Source organism: Hylobates moloch, unplaced genomic scaffold (assembly GCF_009828535.3).
Source record: "Hylobates moloch isolate HMO894 unplaced genomic scaffold, HMol_V3 SCAFFOLD_14, whole genome shotgun sequence".
NCBI lineage: Eukaryota > Metazoa > Chordata > Mammalia > Primates > Hylobatidae > Hylobates > Hylobates moloch.
Window position 1 is genome coordinate 39743109 of NW_026652289.1, and position 22197 is coordinate 39765305.

Genomic DNA, 22197 nt, shown 5'->3' on the forward strand with positions numbered 1-22197 from the left:
TGGCTTTGTCTATATCTCTTGGTGTATATATGTAAATCCTTCTATTAATTGTGTACCTGGGAGTGGAATAGCCAGGTTATAAGGTTTGCCTATGTTCAGTTTTCATAGATACCAAAAATAGTTTTCTAAAATGATCGTGTCCTTCTACCAGCTGTGTAAGAGAATTCTGGTTGTTAATTCTTGATATTGTCAAGAATTTTAATTTTAGCCATTCTGATGATGTCTCATTGTGGTTTTATCTTATTTTTTATGCATAGGCAAAATACTTTTTGTTTAAAAAGATGCCCCCCCATTTTAAACTTTTTTTTCCCCTTCCCAAATGACCTAATGACTTGTTAGCCTGATGCCTAATAAACAAAATCCAAGGTGGCTGCGTGGATTTCTACTTGGTAGCCTCAATACCGTTCTTGCAACCCAGCCTTCACACGTGTAATGAGTTTTTTGAAAAATAGTCTGTTCTGGCCTGGGCGCGGTGGCTCACACCTGTAATCCCAGCACTTTGGGAGGCTGAGGCAGGCGGATCACAAGGTCAAGAGATCGAGACTATCCTGGCCAACATGGTGAAACCCTGTGTCTACTGAAAATAATAAAATTAACCGGAAGTGGTGGCACGCACCTGTAGTCCCAGCTACTTGGGAGGCTGAGGCAGGAGAATCACTTGAACCTGGGAGGCAGAGGTTGCAGTGAGCTGAGAATCACGTCACTGCACTCCAGCCTGGCGACAGACTGTAAGACTCTATCTAAAAAAAAAAAGATCTGTTCTGCTTCTTCCTCTTTTGGGATGGGGGCTCAGAACCGGGGGTCCAGATCATGTGGTCTGCAATCCAGAGGAACCCGTTTCCTACCTTCAGACCCCAGAGCCAGGTCTCCTGTCTTTTGTTAATTTTTCTTGTTGCTGACATCTGTTTAATTTTTTTTTTTGTACAGATGCGGGGGGGTCTCCTGATATTGCCCAGGCTGGTCTCGAACTCCTGGACTCAAGTGATCCTCCCGCCTTGGCCTCCCAAAGTGCTGGGATTAGAAACATGAGCCACCTTGCCTGGCTTGGCCCCTGTTTAAGGCTGCCTGAAGGACTAAGGCCCATGGAGCCTTACTACTGATAAGCTGTTTGCGTGACCGCTGGGGGCAGATTTACAGAGTTCTGTGAGTCTATTCTGATCTTGTTCTGTTTGGTCAGGAGCAGGAGCCTGTGTGTTTTCGCTGATTGGGTGGAACCCAGAACCCCCAGGGTCTTTTAAGTTGTTTTCATGTGATTCTTCGTTCTTTTGGGAAGAGGCAAACTGATTGAAGTTTCCTTCTACCTCGGGATGCAGCGGTGCATTGAGCTGCGTTTCAAAAGATGACGGCAGCTGCATTACTCCTAAAAGTCCACCCACATTTACACTGAGAATCTTCCTGGTAACAGCTCCATAGCAGAGTCCTGTAGCAGTGCACATTCACCACTGTCCCTGATACATTCCTGCTCTGCTGGAGCTGCACATCTGGACGCTGACATCTGCAATTTTGAGGGGCTTCTAGCGCTCTCACTATTACCACGTTCACATGTCCAAATTGGTCTCCCCCGACATACTTAAGACAAACCCCTGGAAGCCAGGCCTCTGTCCCAGAATTCTGCATCTACCGTGATTTTACAAACTAAGTATCAGGAGGTATTGATTCTGCTTCTCCTTTGGTGACATCTTCAACAAAGGACATAGAGGGCACACTGATGTTTGGGCTATCAAAGTCACAATAGGCACCAATTGCTGCTCGTAGGTTCCAGTTGGTCGTGTCCAGGAAGAAGGTGCTGTCATCAGGGTTGAGCTGGAAGCCAAGCAGCCTCTGGAACTCAGAGATGAGCACGTCCTTGCCGGTGGTGCCCAGGCAGCCAAACTTCTGCACAAGCCCTCGGTCCAGGCCCACCCAGCCGCTCACTTGCGCTCGTACTCCCTGCTTCCCCAGCACCACCATGCAGCCTCTGGCTTCTCATTGTGGCTTTTAGTACATATGTGGCTTAGTACACATTTCCATCACCAGTGTCAATATTGAGTACTTTTCACATGCTTATTGACCATTTAGAGATTCTCTTTTTGCAATACAGTCGGTGCTCTGAATCCACAGATCCGACCAACTGCAGATCGGAAATATTCAGAAAAAAAAAACAATAAAAATGACAATACAACAATAAAAAATAATACAAATAAAAGACAATACAGTATAACAACTATTTACATAGCATTTACATTGTACTAGGTATTATAAGTAATCTAGAGATAATCTATGTGGGAGGATGTGTAAATTATATGCAAATACTACATCATTTTACATAAGGGACTTGAGCATCCATGGATTTTGGTATCCACGGGTCCTGGAACCAGTCCCTGACAGATACCAAGGGATGATTGCACTTATTCAAGTCTTCTGTTTTTTTTTTTTTTCCTTTTTCTATGAGGTTGTCTTAATTTTTTCTTACTAACATTTAAAGTTCTTTATTTTTTGGCCCGGCACAGTGGCTCACACCTGTAATCCCATTACTTTGGGAGGCCGAGGCGGGTGGATCACCTGAGAGTTCGAGACCAGCCTGACCAATATGGTGAAACCCCATCTCTACTAAAAATACGAAAATTAGCCAGGTGTGATGGCGGGCACCTATAATCCCAGCTGCTCTGGAGGCTTGAGGCAAGAGGATTGCTTGAACCTGGGAGGCGGAGGTTGCAGTGAGCCAAGACTGTGCCACTGCACTCCAGCCTGGGTGACAGAGCGAGACTCCATCTCAAAAAATAAATAGATAAATAAAGTTCTTTATTTTTATTTTTTATTACTGTTTTCTGAGATATGGTCTCTCTGTGCCGGCCAGTCTGGAGGGCAGTGGTGCAATCATGGCTCACTGCAGCCTTGACCTCTTGGGTTCAAGCTATTCTCCCACCTCAGCCTCCCAAGTACTACATGTACACCACCACACCCGGCTGATTTTTGTATTTTTTGTAAAGACGGGGTCTTGCCATGTGGCCTAGGCTTGAAGTTCTTTATGTTTTCTGAATATGAGTTCTGTTTTGATTATAGGTGTTGCAAATATTTTCTCCTATTCTGTGGTTTGCTTTCTTACTCATTTTTAAAACAGCTTTATTAAGATGTCATTCACATGTCATACAATTCACTCATTTAAGTAAACAACTCAGTGGCTTCCAGTATATTCACTGTTAAGTGATCATCACCATGATCAATTTTAGAACGTTTTCATCACCCCCAAAACAAACCCCATACTCCTTAATCATCACCCACCCCCGACCCACACATTACTTCCAGGCCTAGGCAAACATGAATCTATTTTCTGGCTCTGTAGTTTTGCCTATTTTATTTTATATTATTTTATAGACAAGGTCTCCCTCTGTCACCAGGCTGGAGTGCAGTGGCATGATCATGGCTCACTGCAATCTCCTGGGCTCAAGTGATCCTCTCACCCCAGCCTCCCAAGAAGCTGGGACTACAGGTGTGCACCACCATACTCAGTTAATTTTTTTTTTTTTTTTTTTTTGCAGAGGCGGGGTCTCTCAATGTTGCCCAGGCTGGTCTCAAACTCCTGGCCTCAAGTGATCCTCCTGCCTTGGCCTCCCAAAGTGCTAGGATTATAAATATGAGCCACAGCTCCGGCCTCTTTCCAGCTCCTCATTAGGACACACACTGTTACTTTAAACCTTATGAGCCTTGGAAAGACAGTTTTTTGGGAGGTGGGGAGGGAAGGTGTATCCATAGCAATCACTGGGATTGTTATGTCGTGGGGAGTATGTGCTCTTCATTTCACTAAGTACTGTCAGCCTTCTCTCCAGACGGCTGCACCACTTTGCACTTACACCAGCAGGACCTGAGGGCTCTCCACCGTATTTGCCAGAACTTGATAGCATCTGACTTCTGATTTTAGTGAAGTGGTATCTGCTGTTTTGATTTGCATTGTTCTCATTGCTGGTGAGATCAAACCTCCCTTCAAATGCTCATTAGCCAGGTATGTTTCCCCTTCAGTGAGTTGTCTATGAAATCCTTTGCCCATTTAAAAATTGGGTTTTCTGGCCAGGAGCAGTGGCTCACACCTGTAATCCTAGCACTTTAGGAGGCTGAAGTGCTAGGTGGATCATCTGAGGTCAGGAGTTTGAGACCAGCCTGGCCAACATGATGAAACCCTGTCTCTACTAAAAATACAAAAAATTAGCTGGGCGTGGTGGCAGGTGCCTGTAATCCCAGCTACTTGAGAGGCTGAGGCAGGAGAATTGCTGAACCCAGGAGACGGAGGTTGCAGTGAGCTGAGACTGCACCACTGTACTTCAGCCTGGGCAACAGAGCGAGACTGTGTCTCAAAAAAAAAAAAAAAAAAAAAAAAGTTGGGTTTCCTTTTCTTCTCTTGCTGATTTGCAGGAGTGCTTGAATGTTCCAGCTATGACTCTCTTCTTGGCTTTGCACAAGTTTCTCCCAGACTGTCACTAGTCTGCTTGCCTTGTCTATGGGGCACTCTATTGAACTAGTGTTTTCAATGCTTAAATCTATTGAGTTAAAAAAAAAATGCCCTTTTTAAAATCTTGTTTAAGAGATCCTGCCTGCCCCCAAGGTTGTAATAGTAAGTGACTACATTTTCTCCCAGTAATTTTGACCCCAAAACCTTTCTTCGTATTCTCTGGACCCCAGGGTCTGTCATTAGCAGACTCCCCTGCATCTCCAACCCTTGCTTTGGATACTCCCTTCACCTTCACCTTCTTGCTCTAAAAGAATCCCAAGTCTCCCGGTGAGCGCTGCTCCTGTGGCAGTCCTGTCAAATGGCTGCTGCCTTTTCTGTCATGCCCTTGAACCCAGGACTACTGACTGCACTCTACAGCACCTTGAGGTAAATTAGGAAAAGGCGTCTCTTCTGGTTGGCCGACTCCCAAGCACAGGGGCAGTGAGGGGAGCATGGACTGGATTTCTGGCCCTCTCTCGGGCCCCCTGTGAAGGGCACATCCCTGCCTGTGTCCCTACCTGTACCTCTAGTCTGAGGACTGGGTTAGACACCCTACTTCCCTCCACACAGGGTTCCTTCCACTCCCCCACCACCCAACACACACACACACACACACACACACACACACCCACACACACACACCCTGCTCATCTGAAACACATTAGATCAAGGCCGGGCTCAGTGGCTTATGTCTGTAATCTCAGCACTTTGGGAGGCCGAGGTGGGCTGATCACCTGAGGTCAGGAGTTTGAGACTAGCCTGGCCAACATGGTGAAACCCTGTCTCTACTAAAAATACAAAAATTAGCCGGGCATGGTGGTGGGTGCCTGTAATCCCAGCTACCCGGGAGGCTGAGGCAGGAGAATCCCTTGAACCCAGGAGGCGTAGGTTGCAGTGAGCCGAGATTGTGCCACTGCACTCCAGCCTGAGTGACAAGAGGGAAACTCTGTCTCAAAAAAAAAAAAAAAATAGGCCAGATGCGGTGGCTCACGCCTGTAATCCCAGCACTTTGGGATGCCAAGGCGAGTGGATCACCTGAGGTCAGGAGTTTGAGACCAGCCTGACCAACATGGAGAAACCCCGTCTCTACTAAAAATACAAAATTAGTCGGGCTTGGTGGCACGAGCCTGTAATCCCAGCTACTCGGGAGGCTGAGGCAGCAGAATCGCTTGAACCCAGGAGGCGGAGATTGCAGTAAACTGAGATCGTGCCACTGCACACCAGCCTGGGTGACAGAGCGAAATTCCGTCTCAAAAAAAAAAAAAAAAAAAGATCAGGCTAACTGCTCATTTCCTCTCCTTATTACCATCTACCATCCTCAAAGTACCTTTATTCGTTGAAACATTTAGCACCTCCTGTTGTACCATCTCTCTCTTTCTCCCTCCCGCTTCTCCAGTGTTAATCTTGGTGATTTCACTTCCCATGTAGATAAAACATTCAACATGCTGGCTTCTTAGTTCTTTGCCTTTTTTACTTCCAAGGATTTCTTTCTCCACTTCCACTTTAACCATTTTCTCCTGTGGTTTTATCCCAGCCCTTGTCATCTTTTACCTTAAAAGACTCCTTTTATAAGCTCTACACTCTCTGTAAAACTCATATTGTATTATAAATTTATATTAAAAATTACAGGCCTATACACTTTTCTACTTAAACTTTCTGGGTAAGATTTTAAAGACTAACATTTCTCTGATGACTATTGATTATAATATTAATGTATTATATTTTAATATTTACTTAATTTTATTTTTTTACAATCACATGCTTTGGGGATTTTGAACAAAAACAATACTGAATTTAAAAATTTATCTGTTTATCTAAAGACTTGTGAATAATTGAGATTCAACAGAATATTATCTGTGACAAAAAATAAATAATTTCATAGATAAATTAAATGTATACGTTAAACTGTTTAAAAAATGCATCCATATCTAGGTATAAAACCTAAAAAGCAAAGGGTAAATTTTGTCCATATCTCAAAAGTGTATATTTTTATATTCTCCAACCTGTTTTACTCATATAAAACTCTATCTACAAATAGGCATTTTCTCCTATGTTTCCCTAAGGGTATATTAAAACTTTTATTTTTTCTTTTTAAAATTACTAGTATTGTGTTAAATGATGCTAACAATGAAAAAGATCTAGACCTAGACACTGTAAATCAGTTCCAAGATATTTGAGCCTAAAAGAAAAGGAAAAAGAATTTATGGCTACTGCACAATGCCTACATGAACTCTATTTTTGTCTAATTGTAAAATACACTGATTCTTTCTCGAGCTCAAAATGTTATTAGTTACTAGTAAAATAATGTGTTATTGGTTTGGATCTTATAATTTTGCCATGTGAGGGTGTAATTGTGTTTAAAATTAAGGTTTTTAAAGATCTAAATAAGATAATAATTTAATATATTTTGCTATAACAATCTGTCTTATACATATGTGTGTATATGTGTGTTTGTTTTATATGTGTAGAAAGAACTAACTTTAATTTTTGGAACCCTTTATTTTTAAATTTATGTCATAAACCACATTCATTTACAAAGTTTCACATCCCATGTTACGTATGTGTGATTGTGTACACATAGAAGAGGTATACAGGAATAGGTGGAGCAGGACTAAAAAGGAACAACAAACAAACAATGAACAGAAAAGCTCTGATAGTTCAGAAGTGGGGGAAAGATGAATGTAAAGTTTATTCTGTTTTTAATTGAGACGGAGTCTCACTCTGTCACCCAGGCTGGAGTGCAGTGGCGCAATCTCAGCTCACTACAACCTCCGCCTCCTGGGTTCAAGCATTCTGCTGCCTCTGCCTCCTGAGTAGCTGGGATTACAGGCACGAGCCACTGCACCCAGCCTGACATGGTTTGGCTGTGTCCCCACCCACATCACATCTTGAATTGTAACTCCCACAATTCCCATGTATTGTGGGAGGAATCTGGTGGGAAGTAATTGAATCACGGGGGCAGGTCTTTCCCGTGTTGTTATCGTGATAGTGAATAGGTCTCACGAGATCTGATGGTTTTAAAACTGGGAGTTTCCCTGCACAAACTCTCTCTTCGCCTGCTGCCATCCACATAAGACGTGGCTTGCACTTCCTTGCCTTCCGCCATAATTGTGAGACTTCCCCAGCCACATGGAACTGTAAGTCCGTTAAACCTCTTTCTTTTACAAATTGCCCAATCCCAGGTATGTCTTTATCGGCAGTGTGAAAACGGACTAATACACAGCCTAACAAGAATGCTTATGTTTGAATCTTGCACATTTAACCAGCATTGAACCAGAGACGGGCTGATCCAAACTCATCCATGATTCTTGTACAGTATGGCCCGTGTTTTCCACCGTGTCATAAAGGAGATAGGCAAAGGAGATTTTTTTTTCACGTTTGCAACTAAACTTGTCTACCAAGTAAGGACTAGTAGCCAAAAACCTCTTCCAATATAAATTGTAGGTTATTGGAACTCTATCACCTTCAAACTGAAAATAAACTCAAGCACTTGGATCAAGCTACACAAGTGTTTCCGCAGTAGAATCAGGAATTATTACAAATACCTAGCACCAAGTAGAGATATGCATTAAAAGGCTACCCAGGACAGCTATAATATTACATTTCATTATAAACTCACCGGTTGTATTATCAGGGATGATATTATGTTTTATTTCAGGATAAAACAAGTAACTATAGTTTTAATCAAGAGTTTTAGTTAAGGCTTTATAAAAGGACTTTATGAAAGCAAAAGGATAACACAATTAGATACTGTCAACAAAAGACTTTTGAAAGATTTCCATCCCCCAGTAGGGATGCATTTGTCCTTTGATGGTATCAGGGCCACAAACTTCACTGGCCACATTATAAAGGGGATCTGCATCAGCAGGACCTTTGGAATACAAAGTAGGATTTTGATAAATAAACAGAACACATCTTTCACAGGAACCTAATTTGGATGGTCAGATGCTTTTTAGCTCAGTCAACAAAAAGATGGAATCCTCCTTCGGCAGGGTCAGAACCCCTTAGATATTCTCTGCAGATATTTATTAAATATAACCAGTTTAATTGATCTATTGAGCATACTCTTGCATGTGGTTTTGAGCATACTAAAATGTTTTGTTTAAATATATTGATTATATTTGAATATGATCACTATATTCACAAGAGTCTTAAACCAGTCCGTGAGAACCCTGAGAGACACAATGTTCCTTAAAACAACACTGCAAATATATTCACTATATATTTTTTTTCTTATGCTAAAAAATGGAAGAATTTGGAAACCACAAATAATAAATAAAATGATTACCTATAGGAGAGGAAGGAGACAGGATGGAATGGATGGGGTAGAAGCTATACTTCCTGGAGTATACCTTGTTTTGTACATTTAACTCTAGAATTATGTGAATGTTTAACATAAGAGTTAACACTTAAATCAACATGTATCGGTAATTTGTGTCTTTCTTTTTTCTTGATCAGTCTGTCTAGAGGTTTATCAATTTTATTGATCTTTTCAGAGAACCAGCTTTTGGCATTCATTGATTTTTCTCTAATGTTTGTTTGTTTCTTATTTTATTGATTTCCTCTCTTATCTTATTTCCTCCCCTCTACTTTCTTTGAGTTGAATTTGCCCTTCTTTTTCTAGTTACTTAAGGTGGAAAGTTAATTTTAAAAATTTCTTCTTTTCTAATGGTAATATTTGCACATCTATGAATTTCCCTCTAAGAATAGTTAGTCTCTATGTGTGTGTGTGCATGCTTGCTTGTGCGTGTATGTGAGTGTGTGTGTGTGTATTTGATAAGTTGTTTTTGGTTTTGGGTTTTTCTTTTTTTTTTGAGACCAGGTCTGGCTCTATTGCCTAGCCAGGAATGCAGTGGTACAATCTCTGCTCACTATAACCTCTGCCTCCTAGGCTCAAGGCATCCTTTCACCTCAACCTCCCGGGTAGCTGGGACTACAGGGGCACACCACGACGCCCGGCTACTTTTTGTAGAGATTGGGTTTCACCATGTTGCCCAGGCTGGTCTCGAACTCTTGAGCTCAAGTGATCCTCCCACCTCAGCCTCCCAAAGTGCTGGGATTACAGGTGTGAGCCGCTGCATCTGGCCTGTTTTTTGTTTTTAAATTACAAATTCAGTTTCTTTAACAGATACACCAATATTCAGATTGCCTATTTCTTCTCAATCCCTTTGGGAATGTGTGTTTTTTAAATGACTTTTCAAAGAATGCCAGGGTGTTTAAAGAGGTCTGTCTACTCTGGATGGCTGGAACTCAAGCATCCCTGAGCTCTCGTGAGCCTTGGGATAGTTAGGCTTATAGCTCTCTGATAGTGGTTCTTTGCCTGCCTTCCATATCTGAAAACGACACATGTACATAGCTTTAAGGGCCTGCTTCTCCCAGGGCCTCTCAGTGGGCAAAACTAGGGAATAAAGTGTATATCTATATATGCATATCTATATTCATTTTTATGTCTGTATTGAAAACCATGATTCACATAACACCTCCAGTTCCAATCCAGCCCCACAATGTACACTGTAGCTTTCCCCTTTCCATATTTGTAACTGCCTTCTCTGACAATGAGAAACTCAGCTCTGTTGTCTTTGACATATTACATGATTTGATCAATTGCCTTATATGTAACCAGCCTCTGACTGCTGCTGCCTTCCTCCCCGCCCCCATGTGGATGCCTTCCTCTGTCTCCCAGCAGAAGGATCACCTTCCCCACATGAAACTCTTCTCTCCCTTCACCTCATGCCAGGTTGTACTTGGCAGTCCCCTCACCCTGTTTAGACTCCAAAGCCCCCCACCAAGCTGTCCCCAGTGGGTACATCTCCCTACCCTGCTCGTGCTCTCACTTTCCATATACACTGCCTCACTCTTGTGGACTCTCAGCCCACTCCGGCTCTGATTCCCCAAGCCAAGCTGCCCCTCCACGAGCTCCCTGCTCTGCCCGTCCAAGTGTCAGCACTGAATTTTTCTGAAAGGGGAAGGCTGTTATAATGTTTGATATGATTGGGTGTTAAGTTTCTTCCACTATAGTTTTCAATTCATTATTTCCAATTAGTAAGTAATTTTTGTATCTTGATCTTGTATCCAATGATATTGGCAAACTCACGTTACTAGTTTTGGTATCTTTTCTTTTTTTCTTTTTTTTTTTTTTGAGATGCAGTCTCACTCCATCTCTCAGGCTAGACTGCAGTGGCATGATCTTGGCTCACTGCAACCTCCACTTCCTGGGTTCAAGCGATTTTCCTGCCTCAGCCACCCGAGTAGTTGGGATGACAGGCGTGTGTCACCATGCCTGGCTAATTTTTGTTTTATTTATTTATTTATTTGAGACAGGGTCTTCCTCTGTGGCGCGGGCTGGAGTGCAGTAGCACGATCTCGGCTCACTGCAACCTCTAACTCCTGGGTTCAAGTGATTCTCCTGCCTCAGCCTCCTGAGTAGCTGGTATTATAGGCGTGTGCCACCACAGGCCGGCTAATTTTTGTATTTTTAGTAGAGATGGGGTTTCACCATATTGGTCAGGCTGGTCTTGAACTCCTGACATCAGGTGATCCGCCTGCCTCGGGCTCCCAAAGTGTTGGGATTACAGGCGTGAGCCACTGCGCCTGGCCTAATTTTGGTATTTTTAGTAGAGACGGGGTTTCACCATGTTGGCCAGCCTGGTCTCAAACTCCTTGACCTCAAGTGATCATCCCGCCTCAGCCTCCCAAAGTGCTGGGATTACAGGTGTGAGCCACCTCACCCAGTGGTATCTTTTCTTTCTACTACATTTTATTGGTGGCTGCTGGTGGTATATAGAAAACTATTTGTTTTTTCTTTTAATAGAGACGGGGGTCTTGCCATGTTGCCTAGGCTGGTCTTGAACTCCTGGGCTCAGGCAATTCTCTGGCCTTGGCCTCCCAAAGTGCTGGGATTACAGGCGTGAGCCACCGTGTCCGGCCTCTTTTTGATATTTCAACAAAATATTTATACCACAGAGCAGAGAAGAAGCAAAAAAGCACAATGAGCAATGTGCATAGGTCCTGGCCCCGTGTCAGGCATTGCAGGGAAACTGCTGTTAATGCATCTGGCCTGTACTTGCCATTTATGTCCTTTGTGGTGGTGCTTGGGTGGGGGAATCTGGACATGTAGGGAAAAGATATATCACAGCTGAAGGGGTCTGGGAGGACATTTTTTTCCATGGGGACACTGAATAAACTGTGTGCCTGCGTTTTTTATTGTGACACACAGGAGGGCAGGTGTGGAATTTTCCACTTGTAGTGTCATGTCGGTCCTTAAAAAGTTTCAAATTTTGGAGCATTTTAGATTTCCTATTTTCAGATTAGGGATGCTCGACTCGTATTAAAAATGAATAGTGGGCCGGGCATGGTGGCTTATGCCTGTAATTCCAGCACTTTGGGAGGCCAACGCAGGTGGATCACCTGAGGTCAGGAGCTCGAGACCAGCCTGACAAATATAGTGAAACCCATCTCTACTAAAAATACAAAAATTAGCTGGGTGTAGTGGCAGTATGGTCCCCCCATACCAGAGAGCAGGGAACTGGTCTAATTCCTTGTTGTGTTTCCAGCACCTAGGAGAAGGGACAGTTAAGTGCTCATAAATATGTTAAAATGAATTAATGGAGCAACAGTTGGCATGGGCCTTGAAGGATAAGAATACACTAGATAAAGTAAAAGAGGAACAAACCGGCTGGGCACAGTGGCTCACGCCTGTAATCCCAGCACTTTGGGAGGCTGAGGCGGGCAGATCACAAGGTCAGGAGTTCAAGACCAGCCTGGCCAAGATGGTGAAACCCTGTCCCTATTAAAAACACAAAAATTAGCTGGGCATGGTGGCAGGTGCCTGTAATCCCAGCTACTAGGGAGAATTGCTTGAACCCAGGGGATGGAGGTTGCAGTGAGCCGAAATCGTGCCACTGCACTCCAGCCTGGGCGACAGAGTGAGACTCCATTTCAAAAAAAAAAATCAAAAAGACTTGCAGATCTCCCTGTGAGTAACAGTAAGAAGAAAAAGAGGATAGGCCAGGCGCAGTGGCTCACACCTGTAATCCCAGCACTTTGGGAGGCTGAGGCGGATGGATCGCCTGAGGTCAGGAGTTTGAGACCATCCTGGCCAACATAGTGAAACCCCATCTCTACTAAAAATAAAAAATTAGCTGGGTGTGCTGGCAGGTGCCTGTAATCCCAGATACTTGGGAGGCTGAGGCAGGAGAATCACTTGAACCCGGGAGGCAGAGGTTGCAGTGAGCTGAGATTGAGTCATTGCACTCCAGCCTAGACAACAAGAGCGAAACTCTGTCTCAGAAAAAAAAAAAAAAAAGAAAGAAAAGAAATGAAAAAGAGGATGTATTTATGTTTATCTATAGCACAAAAAGTCAAGCTGTTGGAGGAACTGTACAGCAGTGTGTGTGAAATATCTTCCAGAAGAGTGTGGTCCTGGAATGACCACCATATAGGACCTGAAGAAACAGAAGGATAAACTGTTGAAGTGATGAACACAAGTTAATGAAAAATTTTAAAAACACTGCATAAAGCTAAAAATGAAGATCTGAATCATGTATCGAAAGAATGGATCTGTCACTGTCACAGTGAACACAGGCCATTTCATGACATGCTGACCATAAACAAGCAAAAATCTATCATGATTGACTGGGCATGGTGGCTCATACCTGTAATCCCAGCACTTTGGGAGGCCAAGGCGGGTGGATCACTTGAGGTCAGGAGTTTGAGACCAGCGTGGCCAACATGGTGAAACCCTATCTCTACCAAAAATTTAAAAAAAAAAAAGAAAAAAAACCTGTCTCTACTAAAACTACAAAAAAACCTCGTCTCTACTAAAAATATAAAAATGTAGTTGGTACTACAGTTGCACTCCTGTAGTCCTAGCTACTTGGGAGGCTGAGGCAGGAGAATGGCTTGAACCCAGGAGGCAGAGGTTGCAGTGACCTGAGATCTGCCACTGCACTCCAGCCTGGGTGACAGAGTAAGATTCCATCTCAAAAAAAAAAAAAAAAAAAAAAAAAAATCTATCATGATCAACTGAAAATTGAAGGGAACTATGCATATTCAGCAGGCTGGTTCCAGAAATTTAAGGAAAGACATGACATCATATATTTATTGTGATGATAAAGCATTTGCTGATCACAAAGCAGTGGAGAAATTTATTGATGAGTTCACCAAGGAAATCGCTGATGGAAATCTGTGCCTGGCACGGTGACTCATGCCTATAATTCCAGCACTTTGGGAAACTGGGGGTGGCGGGGAGCGGATTGCCTGAGCTCAGGAGTTTGAGACCAGCCTGGCAAACATGGTGAAACCCTGCCTCTAAAAAAAATACAAAAAAATTAACTGGACGTGGTGGTGCATGCCTGTAGTCCCAGCTACTTGAGGGGGCTGAGGTGGGAGGATCGCTTGAGCCTGGGAGGTTGAGGCTGCAGCAGTGAGCTGAGATGGTGCCACTGCACTCCAGCCTAGGCAACAGAGCAAGACTGCAAAAAATAAATAAATAGAAAAAAAAGAAAGAAAGAAAATAAAAAGAAAATCTGACACCACAACAAATGTATAATGCTGATGAAACATCATTGTTTTGGCCTATTATACCAGAAAGACAATGACTACAGCAGATGAGACAGCCTTTACAGAAATTAAGGATGTCAAGGGCAGAATAGCTGTGTTGGGATGTGCTAATGCAGCAGGCATGCATAAATGTAAACTTGCTGTGAGAAGCAAAAGCTTGTTGTTTTAAAGGAGTGAATTTTATTTTATTTTATTTTATTTTTTTGAGACAGGCTCTTGCTCTGTCACCCAAGCTGGAGTGCAGTGGCACAATCTCAGCTCACTGCAACCTCTGCCTCTCGGGTTCAAGCGATTATCCCACCTCAACCTCCCTAGTAGCTGGGACTATAGGCACACACCACCAGGCCTGGTTAATTTTTGTGTGTGTGTATTTTTGGTAGAGATGGGGTTTCACCATGTTGGCCAGGCTGGTCTCGAATTCCTGACCTCAAGTGATCCACCCCGCTTGGCCTCCCAAAGTGCTGGGATTGCAGGCATGAACCACCTCGCCCAGCCAAAGGAGTGAATTTCTTACCAGTCCATTATTATGCTAACAAAAAGGCATGGAAAGCTAGGCATAGCTGTACATGCATGTAGTCTCAGCTACTTGAGAGGCTGAGGTGGGAAAATCGCTTGAGCCCAGTTCAAATCCAGCGTAGGCAACATACTGAGACCCTTTCTCTTAAAAAACAGTAACAACAAGAGGCATGGCTCACCAAAGACATATTTTGTGATTGGTTTCACAAACATTTTGAACCAATGGCTAGTGCTTATTGCAGGGAAGCTGGGCTAGATGATGATTGCAAGATTTTGTTATTCCCTGAGAGCTGTTCTGCTCATCCTCTACCTGAAGTTCTTATCAAAAATAGTATTTATCAGCCAGGCATGGTGGCTCATACGAAAAAAATATTCTTTGTATTTTTTTGTAATCACAGCACTTTGGGAGGCCAAAGTGGGTGGATCACCTGAGGTCAGGAGTCCGAGACAAGCCTGGCCAACATGGTGAAACCCATCTCTACTAAAAATACACACTCACACACACAAATAGTGTTTATGCCATGTACTTTCCCCAAATGTGATTTAATCAATTCAGCCACGTGACCAGGATATCCTTAGATCAATGAAGAGTAATTATGAAAACACTTTCTTGAACAGTATGCTAGCAGCAGTGAACAGAGGCATGGAGAAGGAAAGTTTTCAAAAGGAGTTTAGCAGGAAGGATGCCATATATGCTATTGCCAGCACTTGAAACAGTGACTAAAGACACAGCTGTGCATGCCTGGCAAAACCTCTGGCCTGTGACTATGTTCAGTAATCATGATGAACGAAGTGGTGACTTTGAAGGATTTCTTTTATGTCAAGTGAGAACAAAAATAATGTTTGACCTTCTTACATATGCCAAAAATATATCTTCAGAGTCTGTCAGTAACCTACAAGAAGTGGATATCAAGGAAATTTTTAACACTGCTAATGAACCTCCCGTTGTTCATTCATTGCCTGATGATGAAATAGCTGAAGTGGTTCTGAATCAAGGTGACTGTGATAGTAGTGATGAGAAAGATGATGTTGGCTAGGCAGGGTGGCTCATGCCTGTAATCCCAGCACTTTGGGAGGCCAAGGGGGGTGGATCACCTGAGGTCAGGAGTTTGTGACCAGCCTGGCCAACATGGTGAAATCCTGTCTCTTCTAAAAACACAAAAAATTAGCCAGGCATGGTGGCGGGTGCCTGTAATCCCAGCTATTGGGTAGGCTGAGGCAGGAAAATCGCTTGAAGCTGGGAGGTGGAGGTTGCAGTGAGGTGAAATTGTGCCATTCCATTCCAGCCTGGGCAACAAGAGCAAAACTCCAACTCAAAAAAAAAAAAAATGACTATAGACAACATAGTGAAAATATGTGGCGAGCTTATTGGACAACTAGAGCAGCGTACATTCATAACTGAACAAAAAATTGTGTGAGTTTGTAAAATCAAAGAGAGATTTCTAAGACAAAGAACTGTTGTTAATGAGGCAGATGACTCCAGAGGAAACATTTAAAAAAAGCCATCCAACAGAGTGCCTCCTTATCCCTAGAGGACCCACTTCCTGGTCCCTTAACTGCTTCTGATGTTCCTTCTCATCTAAAAAATAAAATGCGATGTACAATAACCTTTTTATCAAAACACAGCATTGTAGGTGGAGACGGAACGCTGTCGTTAGTTGCTGTTGTTTCACCGCTGATACAGATTCTGGTGATGCTATGATGCTGCCTAGTTACCGGGAACATGTTATTTTTTTTCATTGTATTAATAGTGTGTCATATATATATTTTTTTACTGTTAAGTACTTTTGTGTGAATGAGAAAAGACTGCTTATGGGGAACATAAAAATTCAGTCAGGAATGGCAGTGATGCCAAACAACCACAGATTGTCCACATGGGTGGCTGAGAGTGACACCTTTGCTTTTTATGGTTCAATATATAAACTTCGTTTCATGCACAAAATTAATAAAAATATTCTATAAAATGATCTTTAAGCCATGTGTATAAAGTGTATATGAAACATAAATGACTTTCATGTTTGGCCTTGGGTCCCGTCCCTGATGCCGATATTCCAGAATCCAAAAAAACTCCACGAAAATCCAAAACACTTACGGAACCCAAGCATTTCAAATAAGGGATACTTAACCTACATACAATCCTGTATCTAGCTGCATTACTAGTTTTACTTATTACAGGGTTTTTTTTTTCTTTTGTTTTTTTTTTTCTTTTGTTTGAGACAAAATCTCACCTTGTCACCCAGGCTGGAGTGTAGTGGCATGATCATGGCTCACTGCAGCCTCTACCTCTCGGACTCAAGTGATCGTCCCACCTCAGCCCTGCGAGTAGCTGAGACCACAGGTGTGCACCACCACGCCCGGATAATTTTTGTAGTTTTTGTAGAGACAGCGTTTCGCCATGTCGCCCAGGCTGGTCTTGAACTCCTGGGCTCTAGTGATCCACCTGCCTCAGCCTCCCAAAGTGCTGGGATTATAGGGGTGAGCCACCACACCCAACCTACAAAATTTTAAAGTTGTTTCTCTTGGAGTGATACAAATAATGACAGCTTTATCTCATCTTTTCTAGTATTTATACTTAAAAAATATTAATGAATTAGCTAGAATATCCAGTACAATGGTTGCTTTTTTTCACTGCTGTATCCCCAGCACCTAGAACAATGCATGGCATATAGTAGGTGTTTAGTGAATACTTATTGAATGAACAACAACAAAAAAAATAGATTTAGCTCATTCTTATTGTACTATTCAAATCCTCATTTATTTTGGGTTGGAAGTTCTGAATAAGTTTTTCCTGACAGCTGGCATTCACCTTTCAGGTTTATATATCTAAGAGCATAAATCAGCTGTCTATGTGTCTCTGCCCACAAGCTTCATGCATTATTCACAAGTTACTGGAAAGGGGAAGATAAAGGGCGGTTTTTATTGTACCAACATTGCTAGTGCTCAGGAGCCTTAGGTTAGAGAACGGTTTTGGATAGAGAGCAGGAAGTGCTGTGCATAAGTAGGAGACACTTGCACTGTGTAGGAAATCAAAATATGCCAGCACAAAATATGCCACTTTGGCATAAGGATTATTTTGAGCTGGAGGTAAATGAGAATCAACAGATGCAGAAAGAAGCCTTCCTGGAGCTTTCCTTATCTGACTAAAAGCAGAAACTTCTGAGAAAAGAAGACTGCCATAAATTCCCTCTCCCAGGGAAGTTTTATGGCCATGAGAAAGAGGGGAAATTGGCGCTGAGATGGACTTGCACAAACAACCCTTATTCCATTAGTTTCCGCCATATATTTACCTTCCCATAGTTTGCTGCCCAGGGAAGCCTAAAACCTGTCTCCTTTGTCATGTGACTTCTCTAGAAATTTATTGGTTTTTTGCTAAGCTGCTGTATAAGCCAAGTTGTAACCACCGATTTGAGTTACTCACCACCGACGTTTCTTTCACATGATGTGCACAAGTTAATAAACCTGTTTGTTTTTGTCTTGTTAATCTGTCTTCTGTCAGTCTAGTTTTCAGGGTCCCAGCCAGAGAATCTAGGAGGGTAAAGGACAAAACACTTTTCTTCCCTTAGAACTATTACATCCCAAAGTTTGGATTTGAATATTGAATCCAGCAGTTTACGTAGCCCTGCAAGACTTGTTGAGTTGCTGAGTGACAACCTTTGGCCACAGGCAGTGGGAAATTGTTAAAGTAGAAAGACGCCTCCCCCAAAGCAGGAAGTTTGTTAGGAGACACGGTTGTCTTGAACTGGAGAAAAACTTCCAACAGAATGTTCATTTTTTGTTTTCTTGATATGATGATTTCTAAGGTTCTCTCACTGTAATGACAGTTTTATCTGCTATTTCTCAAATTTCTGTTTTTCATGTATATACTTGGTGGGGTTTTTCTTATTTTTTAAAATGCAATCAGTTTTGTTGTTGTTTTTGTTTTTGCTTTTTTTTGAGACAGGATCTCTGTTGCCTAGGCCCTCGACCTCCCAAGGCTCAGGGAAACCTCCTGCCTCAGCCTCCAGAGTATCTAGGATTACAGGCATGGGCCACCACCCCCAGCTAATTTATTATTATTTTATTTTTTGAGATGGAGTCTCGCTCTGTCGCCAGGCTGGAGTGCAGTGACGCAATCTCGGCTCACTGCAACCTCCACCTCCTGATTTTGAGCAATTCTCCTGTCTCAGCCTCCTGAGTAGCTGGGACTATAGGCACGTGCCACCACGCCCAGCTAATTTTTGTTTTTTAGTAGAGACAGGGTTTCACCATGTTGGCCAGGCTGGTCTCAAAGTCCTGACCTCAAGTGATCCGCCCCGCTCAGCCTCACAAAGTGCTGGGATTACAAGCATGTGCAGCTGCGCCCCGCCAAAAACGGTTGTTTTTAAGGATTATTTTTCTTGTTTCTTTTCCTATCATCTGCTGAATTTATCACATTTTCTTTGTCCCATTTTTTTTTTGCAGTTGTGGTTTGCAAGTTATATATGCTATTTTTGTTATTCTGCTAGTTATCCTTAATTTTTCAATGTTATGCATGTGCTTAGTGGAACAGCCAAATCATCGAATTAGTCTTGTTATGAGAAACAGAAGTCTCCTCCATCCTCCCTCTACCATCTCCTTCTCCCCAGAGGAAATCACTCTTATTCGTTTTTTCTCCCAGGTTGGAGCGCAGTGGCACGATCTCAGTGCACTGCAACCTCTACCTCCCAGGTTCAAGCAATTCTCCTGCCTCAGCCTCTTGAGTAGTTGGGATTACAGGCACCTGCCACCATGCCCGGCTAATTTTTGTATTGTTAGTAGAGGTGGAGTTTCGCCATGTTGGCCAGGCTGGTCTTGACCTCCTGACCTTCAGTGATCCATCCATCTCGGCCTCCCAAAGTGCTAAGATTATAGGCGTGAACCACCATGCGTGGCCTCTTTTTTTTTTTGAGACAGTTTCGCTCTTGTCACCCAGGCTGGAGTGCAGTGGCGCCATCTTGGCTCAATGCAACCTCCACCTCCGGGTTCCAGCAATTTTCCTGCTTCAGCCTCCCAAGTAGCTGGGATTACAGGCAGGCGCTGCTACGCCTGGCTAATCTTTAGTATTTTAGTAGAGATGGGGTTTCACCATGTTGCCCAGGCTGATCTAAAACTCCTGAGCTCAGGGAATCTGCCCGCCTCGGCCTCCCAAAATGTTGGGATTACAGGCGTGAGCCACTGCGCCCGACATAGGCCTCTTATTCCTTTTGATGATTCTTCTCATATTTACTCCTTTATCTCTAAATATTACACATATATTGCTACTTCTTGATCATTTTCAATTTTAGTTATCATCTGTTGATTTTCCACCATAGAGGATGAAGATTGAACTCTTTCACTATCGGTGCACATTCACACACATACACACACACTCATGCACCTCCCCAATTCTCCCAAACTGGTAGGAGAATGAATGAATAAATTTTAGTACATTTGCACAATGGAATATTATACAGCTTTGAAAGTGAATGAATTAAAGAACCAGGGAACAGCAAGTGTGAATCTGGATGGTATCATAATGAGTGGAAAAAGCATGTCTCAGGTGACCACACAGAGTGATACCCTTTTTATAACATTCTAAACCAAGTGAAAGGAAACAATTCATTGTTCAGGCCCCCATATATGTGATGAAGCTATTTTTAAAAACCAAAAGGGCCTGATGCTGTGTCCCACTTAAGGCCATGAGTTCAAGACCAGTCTGGGCAATATAGCAAGATTCCTTCCTACGAAAAAAGATTTTTTTCAATTAGCTGTGCATGGTGGTGCACACCTGTAGTCCCAGCTACTCTGGAGGCTGAGGTGGGAGGATTGCTTAAGCCCAGGAGGTGGAGGCTGCAGTGAGCTATGATCACAGCACTGCGTTCCAGTCTGTGTGACAGAGTGAGACCCTAACTCATAAAATGAAATACTTAAAAAAAATTAAGGAAGAAGAAACACCAAATTTAGGATGGTGGTTATCTTTAGTTGGGGGAGGCTGGGAGATGGGAAAGGCAAGAAGTCCATGGCTATTATTGGCTAGTTGGGTTGTGGATTCAAATGAGGGTTCATTATATAAATAAATACATCCATAAATGCATACATAAGCAAATCAAAATAAAACGAAAGAGATAAAGCATGAGCTAAACAATGATAATGTGTTCTTAACTACACAGACTTCACAGCAGTGCTGTGCATCATGGTAAAAATTCTGGAAATTTTTATCAAATTAAATTGCTTTGAAAATAAACTTCCCCACCTCCACTTTCTCTGTTTCTTCTTTCTTAACTGCTTATTATTTGACCAGTGGACTTCCTGTGTCGATTTTTTTTTTTTTTTTTGGCGAAGTCTTGCTCTGTCGCCCAAGCTGGAGTGCAATGACATGATCTTGGCCCACTGCAGCCTCTGCCTCCCAGGTTCAAATGATTCTCCTGCCTCAGCCTTCCAAGTAGCTGGGACTACAGGCGTGTGCCATTATGCCTGGCTAATTTTTTTTTTGAGATGGAGTCTCACTCTGTCGCCCAGGCTGGAATGCAGTGGCGTGACCTCAGCGGTGATCTCAGCCCACTGCAACCTCTACCTCCCAGATTCAAGCGATTCTCCTGCTTCAGCCTCTTGAGTAACTGGGATTACAGGCATGTGCCACCACACCCAGCTAGTTTTTGTATTTTTAGTAGAGACGGAGTTTCACCATGTTGGCCATGCTGGTCTCGAACTCCTGACCTCAGGTGATTTGCCCACCTTGGCCTCCTAAAGTGCTGGGATTACAGGTGTGAGCTACCATGCCAGGCTTGATTTTATTTTCTATTTTCTCTTCTATTTTCATCTCTTTGTCTCTGTCTCTTTGCTCTATTTTCTGGGAGATTTCCTCTACTTCAATTCCAACTCTTCATTTCTACTGTCATGTTTTTAATTTCCAAAAACTCATTTTTGGAAAATTCCTGAATGTTCCTTTTCTGTGGCATCCTTTCTTTGCAGTATATCTGCCTCCAACTCCTGCCCTAGGACTCAGTCTTCCTGGCCGTGCTGCATCATTTACCAGCCGTCCATCTATTTATTGTCTTACTATTGTCCTCTCCACCATTCTCCACTTCTTTATGGGTATATGTCTCTTAAACAATACCTTACCATAATTTAATTGTTTTTTCAGGAAGTTCTCTATCCTGAAATTTTTATATAAATATTTACAATTGGCTGGGTGCAGTGGCTCATGCCTGTAATCTCAGCACTTTGGGAGGCTGAGGTGGGCGGATCACTTGAGGTCACAAATTTGAGACTAGCCTGGCCAACACAGTGAAACCCCATCTCTACTAAATACCCAAAAATTAGCTGGGTGTGGTGGCATACGCCTGTAATCCCAGCAATTCGGGAGGCTGAGGCAGGAGAATTGCTTGAACCTGGGAGGCAGAGGTTGCAGTGAGCCAAGATTGCACCATTGCACTCCAGCCTGGGTGACAGAGCAAGATTCTGTCTCAATAAATAAATAAATATTTAGAATTATATTTGTATATCAACCTCTAGATTTTAATAAGAATCTATATCATACCTTCAAATAAAACAAGAAATCTTTTACTCTCTTTCTTCCCTCTTTCATTTATTCTCCTCTTCCCACCTCCCATGTTGAAATAATCAGAGACTCCCATTGCAGAGTTTTGTTTTGTTTATTTTTAGTCCACACCTTCTTGGAC

The 22197-nt window shown here is 42.7% G+C and overlaps 1 protein-coding gene and 1 pseudogene across 1 annotated transcript in view; one reads left to right on the forward strand and one right to left on the reverse strand.

Annotated features, from left to right (window-relative positions):
* Positions 1–1073: 1073 nt before the first annotated feature.
* LOC116481554 (protein ILRUN-like) lies at positions 1074–1950 on the reverse strand (annotated as a pseudogene).
* A 1867-nt stretch (positions 1951–3817) lies between these two features.
* Positions 3818–22197, forward strand: part of ARPIN (actin related protein 2/3 complex inhibitor) — a 65559-nt gene continuing 47179 nt past the window's right edge. The window contains exon 1 of the mRNA XM_058427408.1: positions 3818–3979. The gene's annotated coding sequence lies outside the window, so the exon portion shown is untranslated. The remainder of the gene's footprint in view (positions 3980–22197) is intronic.